This window comes from Macrotis lagotis, chromosome X, assembly GCF_037893015.1.
Source record: "Macrotis lagotis isolate mMagLag1 chromosome X, bilby.v1.9.chrom.fasta, whole genome shotgun sequence".
In the NCBI taxonomy this organism is placed as follows: domain Eukaryota; kingdom Metazoa; phylum Chordata; class Mammalia; order Peramelemorphia; family Peramelidae; genus Macrotis; species Macrotis lagotis.
In genome coordinates, this window is record NC_133666.1 from 62,527,237 (window position 1) to 62,539,030 (window position 11,794).

At 33.4% G+C, this 11,794-nt stretch overlaps 1 pseudogene; it reads left to right on the plus strand.

Moving 5' to 3' along the window:
- Positions 1-6,898: 6,898 nt before the first annotated feature.
- LOC141503866 (U6atac minor spliceosomal RNA) lies at positions 6,899-7,017 on the plus strand (annotated as a pseudogene).
- The last annotated feature ends 4,777 nt before the right edge of the window (positions 7,018-11,794 follow it).

Here is an 11,794-nt window from a genome sequence, read left to right on the forward strand (position 1 = left end):
CATTCTGTGGTTTCTTTCAGATGTTAACCAGTGGGTTCTAAGAGATTGGTGCAATTTTAATATTTTCCAATTCAACTATTTATTCTATGATATTTTCTTCTATGTCATATGCTATGATATGACATTTTCCTCTATTTTCTCAGTTTTTTTTTTACTTTGTTCTGATACATTTTGTTGTCTCATGGAGTTAGATATTTCTTCTTGGTCCATTTAACAAAGGAATTTGTTGTTTGGTAAGGTTTTGTATTTCTTGTGCCAAGCTGTTAATTCCCTTTCTAATTCTATCTTCTATAACTGATTTCTTTCTCCTTATTTCCTCTGTTATTCTCATTTCATTTACAAATATATTTTAATATATTTTTCCAAATAAATGTAAAAAATTTTACTATTTCTTTTCTAAAATTTTTTGTTCCAAATTCTTTCCCCCTTCCCTCCTTTCCATTTTCATGGAGAAGGCAAGCAATTTGATATAGGTTACACATGTGCAGTTATGCAAACCATGTTTCCATATTGGTTATATTGCAAAAGAAACAAAAAACCCAATTAACATAAAGTGAAATTTAAAATGTTTGCTTCAATCTTCTTTCAGATCTCAACATTCTTTCTCTGAAGCTGGATAGCATTTTTCATCATACATCTTTTGCCTTTAAATTAGATCATTGTATTGCTGGGAATCACTAAGTCGTCCTTCTCCATCACAATCATACACCACAACTTGTTCAGCTATTCCCCAATTGATCCCCTCAATTTCTAATTCTTTGCCACCACAAAAAGAGCAACTATAAATGTTTTTGTACATATAAGTCCCTTTCTTTTTTATCACTTTGAGACATAAACCTAGAAGTGGTATTGTTGGGACAGAGGGTATACAGAGTTTTATAACCCTTTCAACATAATTCCAAATTGCTCTCCAGAATGATTAGATTAATTTAAAACTCCAACAACACATTAGTGTATCAATTTTCCCACAACCATTCCAGCATTTGTCATTTTGCTTTGCTTCATCTTAGCCATTCTGATAGGTGTGAGGTGGTACCTCAGAACTGTTTTAATTTGCATCTCTCTAATTAATAGTAATTTAGAACATCTGTCATACGACTTCTTCTGAAAACTGCTTGTTTATATGCTTGGGTCTTGGGAATGACTAAAATTCTTATAGGTTTGATACAGTTTTCTACTAATTTGAGAAATGACGTCCTTACCAGAAAAACTTGCTAAAGAAAAATTTCCCCCGATTTTCTACTTTCAAGCTAACATTGACTGACTTGGTTTTGTTTCTGTAAAACCTTTTTTAAAATTTAAGATAATCAAAACGATCCATTTTACATGTTACAATGCTCCTTATATCTGCACAGTTCTGACGGTTAATATATTCCATGCTCCCATAATTTTCTTAAGTTATCAAACGTTATGTTGACTTTCTGGAGAGCAATTTGGAATTATGCCCAAAGGTCAACAAAAATGTGCATACCCTTTGATCCAGCAATACCACTACTGAGTCTATACCCCGAAGAGATTATGAAAAAGGCTAAAAACATCACTTGTACAAAAATATTCATAGCAGCCCTGTTTGTGGTGACCAAGAATTGGAAATTAAGTGACTGTCCTTCAATTGGGGAATGGCTTAGCACACTGTGGTATATGTATACTATGGAACACTATTGTTCTATTAGAAACCAGGAGAGATGGGAATTCTGCAAAGCCTGGAAGGATTTGCATGAACTGATGCTGAGCCAGATGAGCAGAACCAGAAAAACAATATACATCATAACAGCAACATGGGGGTGACTTGCTCATTCCATCAGTGTAACAATCAGGGACAATTTTGGGGTATCTGCAATGGAGAATACCATCTGTATTCAGAGAAAAAAATTGTGGAGTTTGAAGAAAGACCAAAGACTATTTCTTTTAATTTAAACAAATGTTATCTTATTATGTAATTTTGCTATCACTTATACTTTATTTTTCTTGCTTAAGGACATGATTTCTCTCTCATCACATTCAACTTTGATCATTGTATACCATGGGAATAATGTAAAGAATAACAGACTGCCTTTTGTGAGGGGTGAGGGCGAGAGAAGCCAGAAAGGGAAAAAAATTGTAAAACTCAAAATAAATAAAATCTTTCTTTAAAAAAACTAGAAAGCTTATGAATAAATGGAGTTTTCCTTAAAATAATAAATATCTATCTAAAATCATCAACAAATATTACATGTAATAGGAATAAATATGTACTGAGAATTTTTAATAAAATCAGATTCCAATTAAAAAAAAAACTTTACGTTGAAATCATGTAATCTACTCTGCTATCCACTTTTGTTTTTTGGATGATTTCGTACCATTTACAAACACAGTTATGATTACTATTTCTCTCCATCCTAATCCCCCCCATCCCCATTTGTCCTCCTCTCCTCTCCCCTAGCCTGCCCTCCCTTCTCTTATCTCCTTCCTTCCTACTTCCCTATACGGTAAGAGACATTTTGATATCCAGCCGAATTGTGTATGCTTATGCTTTATCCTTCACTCATGACATCAGGGTGAGGTGATGACAAGCACATGGACTGTATTTGAGTGGGGTGTGGGACTGGGCTAAGTCACTAGCCTCACTTTCTCCTCCAGAGCCATCTGGGTCCAGTGACCAGATAGAAATCAGGATGACTGGAGATGACTCTGGGTGTGAAGTTATCAAGGTTAAGTGACTTGCCCAAGGTTACACAGCTAGTAAGGGACAAGTGTCTGAGATTGGATTTGAACTCCTGTCCTTTGATTCCAAAACCAGTGCTCTATCCACTGCACCACCTAGCTGCCCTATGATGTATGCTATTCCCTCTTTGACAGTTTTGATGATAAAGGTTCAAGTGCTGGCTACTACCTACTCTTCATGATTTGTTTGCCCATTGTCATGGATGCGATGAAGCCAAGTTTGTGAATATTATTCAGAAATGTCCTGTTCAGCTTAGCCACCTGAGGCAAGTATGATATTGATAACTTCCTTCATAAAGCCATCTTTGGGTGAGAACATTGCAAACTGTAAGACTGTTAGTGATGCAACCAGCACTGGCTTGAGCACCAAAGTTTCACTTGCCACATTCTTCCATGACAGCATCATTAAGCGATAATTTCAAGGAATAATTGAACAGATATCTAAAGGCTCTTTATTAATGAAGGTCAGATTATGGTTTGGGAATATTTGGATAACTGAGATTATAGAACCTGCCATAAAGTGGTTAAGTTCTATTTGATGAAGATAATAATGGCTATAAAGGTTTTTAAGAGTAACCCTGAGAGGCAGGATTTTCCAGTACAGGTACTCAGAAGACTCCACTAATTATTAGTTAATAGTCTTGATTAGCTTTTCAAAAAGAATATTTCCTAAGCAAGTAACACAAGCTAATGTTATAAAAGCCATAACCCCAAATGGGGACTCACTATCCCCTAGGACACTTAAAGGTCCCTGAGAAAAGTGGGTTTAAAGCCACAAGGAAAAGGTAACAAGGAACTCATGAATTGAACAAACGTGACAAGAGTGACCGAAAATTTCGATATACTGGGAATCATTTTATTCCTTTGAATGGTGTTTATGAAGGTCCTCTGAAGTGTTGTTGCTATTGTTATTCTTTGTCCTTTGTTCTCAAACAGGATCATAACATTAGGGATCAGTAATGGAATATATTATGAGGCTGATAGATTTCCTGAACTGATTTGGTCACTTATGGGAAGAAGAAAGAGAAATTCCTTCACCCTTTCAAGTGAATTTCCTTTCAAGGATGTGAATGTAACTTCTTTGCAACTCAACTGGCTTATTGTTTGAATGACTGATTCTGAGCCACTTTGCTGCAATATACAGAGTGCCAAGAATGTGTCTGATTCTTCCAGCCAATTAAAAAACATTTTCTGTGTGGTACTATTTGCCGTTATTCAATGATCAAAGTACTTTATTTCTTTCTTATTAAGGACTTGTGTGTATCTAGTTTGCTCTTTTGATTACTAGTTTCAATCCCAGGATTTGAGCCTTCTACGATTGAAGGAATCAGAATGGTGGTGAAAAATTCTATCTTACAAAAAAGTGCTTTTAAAGTTCATATAATCAAAATATTCTGTTTTGTTTTTTATGGTTGGCTCTATTCCCTGTTTAGTAAAGAAATAGCTCCTGAGAGAAATTATTATTTTTCTCATATATTAATAGTCAAGATTTTTTTTTCCTATTTCTTCATTCAGAAATAAACACCTGTGGGTTTCAAAGACAGACAGTTCTTTGAAAAATAATACTGAACTTGTCCCAGAATTTACCCCACCTAAGGTCTAGGTGGAGTTGTTACTCCACTCAATTGGAAAAACCTTATAAAGATAATCTAATTAAGGTGATTTCTTGCATATTGTGTTCTACTCAGGGTTGGGTAAGGAGGTAGATGTTTATCAGCCTTTACCAGCCTGACCAGGAGTCAGGAAGATAAAAGTTTCAATCCAGCCTCAGACACTTGACACTTACTAGCTGTGTGACCCTGTGTAAGTCACTTCACCCCAATTGCCTCGAATCCAGGGTCATCTCCAGTCTTCCTGATCCATATCTGGCCATTGGACCCAGATGGCTCCAGAGGAGAAAGAAAGGCTGGTGACTTTGCATAGCACCCCCTCACTTAAATCCAATTCGTGTGCATGTCATGACATCACCTCCCTGTTGTCATAGTCTTCTTTAAGAAGGAAGAGCAAATAATACTGCCCTAAGCTGAGGATGGTGGTCTGGGAGTGAGATTGACATAATCAAAATCGCATTCCCCAGTCCCTCATTAGAATAGGTCCACTTCTCTTTATAATATCCATTCTCTCATTATGTGGTAACCACTCAGACCTGATGGTCACCTTTTAAGAACACTTATTAAGAACCCACTTATCCAAGGGTATGTAAATCATGAGACGCCTTCATGGTTTGTCTTTGGTTGATGACAGATAGCCAAATGATCATCCTTTTATTCATTATTAGCTAGTCATAATTAATAAAGTTATACATTATTCAGAAATGAAGTTTCTCAAACTTTTCATTTATCACACTTCCTAACCATACCTGATATGGTTCTCTTTTGTTTTTATTGTTTTAAAATGGTGTGACCTTTTATATTCAAGTGATAATTCCATCATGAGGTTACTGTGGCATAAGTTGCTGACCTCAGCTTAATTTTGTTCTACTACTTTTCAATTTTACCAGGTACTCTAATCTAAGCACAGAAAATTCTTCCTGAAATCATTCATGTCTCAAGGTTTTTCAAAATGGATCATTTAATTCAATTTTTCCTGATTCTTCATTAATAATCTGTTCTACTAACTTATCTTCATATTTTTAAACCAGTATTAAGTACTTTTAATGACCCTTGCTTTATAATTCAAGTTCTGAAAGGACTATTTCCCCCCTTTTGTCCTTACCTTTTTTCATTATCCCTCCTCCCCCCAACCCTGATAATTTAGATATGATATGCTTTCAAATGAATTTTGTTACTATTTTGGATAGTTCTTTAAAATACTTTCCTCATGTCACTTTAGTGTCACTAAATACATGAATTAAATTAGATATTATAGTCATTTCTATTATACTAGCAAGGTATGAACAAGAACAAGAAATAATCTTTTCATTTATTTGTCATTTTTAATTTCTTTAAATCATATTTTGTCTTTATATTTATAAATATTTTAAATATGTTTTCGTAGGTCTACTTCCAGAGGTTTTATGTATCTTATTATTATTTAACATGATTTTCTTTTCACTTGTAGCCTTCTGGATTATGTCATTACTACTAGAAATGCAATTGATTTTTAGAAGTTTATTTTGTGTTCTGCTATTTCTCTGATGCTACTAATCATCTTTGGTTTCTTTATTGATTTTCTGGGGCTTTCTATGTTATAAACTATGGGACCAACCACCAAATAAGGATTATGTTGTCCCCTCTTTGTTTAGCTTTAAGCCTTTAATTGCTCTCATCCCAATGCTATCACTAGAATTTCTGGAAGTGTGTCAAATAACAATGAAAAAGGAGACATCCTTGTTTTACATGTCTTTTTTGCTCAGAAACTTCTAGTATTTCTCCACTGAAAATAATGGGGTTTTTTTGCTTTCGACATTTACAATTTATGTTATTAAAATGTTTTTTTATGCCTTATGCTTCCTTGGTACAAATGGGTTTTCAACTTTGCCAAAAGCCTTTTCTGCATTATATATCTTAAAAATTATATTTGGGGGGTGATCCATTTTAATGAGATTAATTATGTTTATAGTATTTCTAATATTTAAATAGCTTTAAACCCTTGGTTGGTCATGGACAATAATTTTTGGATATATCAAAATTTTGTGTTGATAATCATTGTCAAGGGTTAGCCACTGTGTGACCTCCACTCCATGCCATCTCTACATCAATTATCATGTCCACTTCCTCTTAACCAGTAAAATGAACTACACTTCTTGGTCAGTCATCTGTGATGGTTCAGTTTTTGCCTTATCATGGTAGATCTTAGGCTTCCATGCACATATCCTCTAAACTTTCTAGCTCCCCTTTATGTGCTTTCTCCTTTTATTAGAGGTAAACTCCCTGATGGCACGGACTAGCTTGCTGGTTTATATTTGTATCTTTATATCCTAAGAGCTCAGGAAATAGCAAACTCTCTATGTCTCTGTCTGTGTCTCTGTATCTCTCTCTGTATCTGTCTCTGTCTATCTGTCTGTCTGTCTGTCTCTCTCTCTCTCTCTTGATTCCACAAACCTCTTGTATTTGTCTAAATTTCTTTTCTTATTTATTAGTTAAGCATAAGAATGATGCTTATCTGATTAAATAAGTTTGATAGTGTTATATTTCTCAATTTTTATAATAATTTTAACTGCATAGGAAATAGTTGTCCTTTAATCATTTGGTTACCACTGTATAAAAGCAAAGTTAACACCTCCATTGATAATGCCAGAAAAGAACCTAATGGCCATTACAACACACAAGTGGTTAAGGCATTGCCACAGTGGTAATCTAGTCATATTTTTGTTTTTTGTTGTTTGCTTTTAATAGTCATTCTCCAAATGACAAATAGTCAAGGGATATGAATGGGCAGTTTTCAGAGGAGGAAATTAAATGGTATTATGAAAATGCTCTAAATAACTAATAATTATGCAATCTCACTTTAAAACAACTCTGGGGTATCATTTTACATTCATAAGATTGACTAATTTGACAGAAAAGGAAAATGATAAATGCTGGAAGGGATGTATAGAAATAACATTAATGGACCATTGGTAGATCTATATCTTAATCCAAAAATTCTGATTAACATTTTGGTACTATGCCCACAAATCTAAGAAATGTATGTATCTTTGACCCATTAGGTTGATATTTCAGAGATCAGAGAAAAATAGGAAAAGACCCTTATGTAGAAAAGTATCCATAACAGCTCTTTTTTTGTGGTTGAGAAAGAACAAGAAACTAAAGGAATGCTCATGAATTGAGGAATAGCTGAACAAGCTGTAGTATGTGAATGGTATGTATTACAATTGTTTTGTTGGGTTTTTTTCCAATTACATGTTATGAAAGTTTTTCAACATTCATCCACATGCATATTTATAAGTTGTACAACTTTCTTCTACTCTCCCTTACCACCTCTCTCCCCTCAGCAGCAGTCTAGTAAACACTGTACATAAGCATTTGTGTTAATCATGTTGATATATTAGTCATTTTATATAGGAGGAATTAGGACTAAAGGAAAAGAAAAAAATGGAATATTAAAGGAAAACATAAGAGAAATTTTTAAAAGGTGAACATAGTGTTCATTCTAATTCTGTATTTTTGCTTTGTTTTCTTTTCTTCTTCTGGATGTGATTGGCATTATCCATAACAAGTCTCACAGGATTGTCCTAGTTCTCTGAACTGATGCGTTACAATTGTAATGTAAAATGATGAAAGGGATCATTTCAGAAAAATCTGGGAAGACTTATATGAACTTAATGCAAAGTGAAGTGAGCAGAACAAAGAGAATAATTTAAACATTAACAGCAATATTGTAAAGATGATAAATGGTGAAAGACCTAGTTTCTCTGATAAAAACAATGACCCACCACAGTTCCGGAGAGCTCATGATGAAAAATGCTATCTCCAGATTGGTGAACTCAGAATGTAAATTGAAGTATATATTTTTTCTTCTTTTTTTTCTTATCTCCCCCACCCCTTTGGAAAATGGCTAATGCTGAAATTTGTTTTAAATTACTTTGTATTATGTTCTATATTTCTTGTCTTCTCATATTTGGGGGATAAAAATATCAAAGAAGTAATTAATTAATAAAATTCACTTGTAAATTCATTTAGCCTAAGTTCTCTCCTTCTCCCTCTCCCTTACATTTTGTTAGTTCATTTATGACTAAGTAAATTTCATTTTCTGACTTGGAGTTCAATTTCTTTCCTGAGATTTTGTTGAGATCTCTATTTTAGAGTCTCTTAATTTGGCAATTCTAAGTTTTTGTAGATAATCTTTTATTTTATTTAAATGTTCAATTTTGTTATGTATAATTATGGAAAAAAGATTCTGATAATTCCTTTATTTTTTTCTCATGATATTGCCCTGTTCATTTTTGTATCTTGTTCATGTGATTTTCCTTTCCCTTTTTATTATATTAGTAAATAATTCGACACTATTATTAGAGTTTTCAAAGAATTAAGTTTTTCATCTTAAGAATTCTACTGGATTCTTACTATTTATTTTCCCCAGAAAATCTGGTAGAAAATAAGCAAAATACAAATGTTAAAGAGCAAATAAATTTTATGTAAGACAAAGCAACTTTTGTTATAGATAGGATTTATATAGATAACTTGAGTATCATACATTATAAAACAAACAAAAATTTATTTAAAAGTCTGAATGCAATAATTTATGAAACACTAAAATAAACTTGTCCCTAATTTTTTGAAAATGGATGGCATGGTGCTCATTGATAGAATGCAAAGACTGCTGACAGAAAGAAGTATTTGAAACTTCAAGGCAAATAGTGGTTAAAATTTTATAATTTCCATGATAAATAAGAAGTTTTTGAGAAGACAAGAAAAAAAAAAGTTTAGCAATGAAGGAAATGCAGTTCAAAGAACTCAGGAATGTATAAATGTACACATTTATAGATAATTAAATGAGAGATTATCATATGTAATTCAAAAGCAAATAAGGGAAACTCAGCTACAAACCCACAATAACATGGCCTGCAGAACTGGACCTAATCATCAGTAAGAAAAAATAGAACATCAACAAAAGAAGGGCATTAAAGTTATTCCTCCAAAATTTAAAAAAAAGTAGATGAACAAAGCACATTATTATGAACATATCATATAAGGAAAAAATTTGAAGTAGATAAGTACAATCATAAAGAAAAAAAAAATCTAAGCAATGAAATCAATTCTCCCTTCCTTAAGGGATAAAAAAAAGAGTATTTGTTTAAAAAAATACTAATCAAAGGTTAAAAGAGAGAACAAAGAGAGATCACAAAGAGATCTAAAAGTTTAAAGACTTTAGGTGAAATTAAGAAATAAAAAATTTTAGGATGTTACACTAAGAATAATGTAAACAAAATTAATCATGAGAAAAGGACAAAACAGGACTAAAACGAGGAGAAATCCACATGAAATAAATAAATAGAAGAACATACAAGCCAGAAAATCATGATATTAAATGTAAATAGATGAAACTCCCTCCACAAAATGAAAAAGAATGTCAAAATTAAAAGAGACCAAAAAAATTTGCTGACTATAAGAAATAAGATGCAAAATAAGGATATATGTAGAGTGAAAATGAGAAACTAGAAATAAATTACTAAATATCAAATGGTTCTAAAAAATAGAATTTATGAAAGTACTGTCAAAGCAAAAATACCCTATGTCAAGAAAAATAAATGGTGAACCATAATTATGCTTAAAGACAATGAAAATATTTCAGTATCAAATATGTGTGCGCGTGCGTGCGCGCGTGTGTGTGTGTGTGTGTATCAAAAGTATAGCATTTAAATTCATATGAGAAAAGCTAAAAAAATTACCAAAAGACATAGTGGGAAACTCAATTGTGGGAGATCAATCTTAGTTATTTCAAAAGTCCGAACATGAGGTGATGAGAACTTGGATTCCCGGGGAGGTTCAACCAAATATGCTAGGGAATTTCCTATAAATCTATTAACATTTCATGAATACAAATGAAATATATGAGCTATTCATTGGTTCTCCCTCATTCTCCCTATGTGATTGACTCATCTTTCTTTTCCAATCCTCTAGTTCTTTGATAATACCATTTATGCTACTTCAAGTACTCAATTCATCATTTGTAAAGTACTGCTGCTTGTTCATGCTCATGCTACACAATTCCTATGCATGTCATCTATATCCATTTCAAATCACATTCAAGTCAATCAATATTCTTTAAGCCCTTACTATGTGCAGAGAATTATGACCATTTCTGCCAAGAGACAAAGTTTGGATAAGACAGGCTCTTTGACCTCCTAGAAGTTTTTTATTCTCTTGAACCACTGAACACTCTATTGAGATAAGTACATGAGATAGATCTCCTTTTTTCTATTTTACAAAGAAGGAAATTAAGTTGAAAACAAGTTAAAAGAAGAGCTGCAACTACAAGGCCTGCCTCTGACTTCTAAGTTCATTTCTCCAGCCCTTGGCAACTTCACTAATTACCCTCCCTCTCAAAGTGTGCTGTCTAATCATTCTTGCCTCCTGGTTTTCCTAACTCACTTCAAGTCTCAGCTAAAATCTCTCCATCCACTGAAAGTCTCTCCTGCCTCTCCTTATAGTATTCTCCTTCTTTATAATTTACAATGTATCCAATATTTAGTTTTCCGGATAGTGTTTCTACAGAGTTTGTTTGTATATTTTCTTTTCCATTGCATTGTACACTTGTCAGAGGCAGTGATCACTTTCTCCCTTTCTTTGACTCCCCAGCACTTAGCATGTAGAAGTTATTTAATCAATTTTTACTGACTGATTCTGCCATCAATGCTTGCCTGTGAGTGTCTACATACTACATACACATAAAGCCTATTCTAGTGCTGTGATACTAGATTAAACCAGAATCTCTTCAGGTCTGCTATAGTACAAAATACTGTGTAAAATACTGGGAATAAAAAGAATTCCTGTTCTTAAGGAGTGCACATTCTACTTGGGAGGGATCTCTACAGATAAGCACAAACCATAGGTTTTCATTATAGCAAAAATGTACTGAGATTTTAGAGGACATAATAAACCCCAACTAAAACTCAAGGAACATTTTTCTTGACAATTTTTTTCTCTTTCAATCTGGACCTAAGTCATGATGCTTGGTGCAGATCAAAAATCTGTCCATCACAGTGCCTTTTATCAGTAACTTATGAAGGGTATAATCAAATCCATCTCTTGCACCTTTTCCTAGGACTTCTTAGACACTGGAAAAAGAGCATTTGATTGCCAGGAATAGCAAGTCACTTCACTTCTTTTTGTAGTAACCATGTTGCTTTTCTTTCAAATAATGCAGCATCAATGACTGAGAGAAAACCAATTTGTTCTGTCAAAATTCACTTATTGCACGCTGTGGGTGTTTCTCCATTTGGCAGATTTATTCTTCGTATTAAAACTAAAAGCAATGTCATTGCCTATTGAAGTACTTATCTTTGACATTTACTGTCACTCCTCTAGCAGCTCAAAGGACAACAGCAGCTTAATTTTTCCATTTTCTTGATGCGAAATTACTAAGCCACTACCAAAGCTCGTTCCCTCCAGATACTGAGCATCTCAATATTAATCATCTGAGTGGC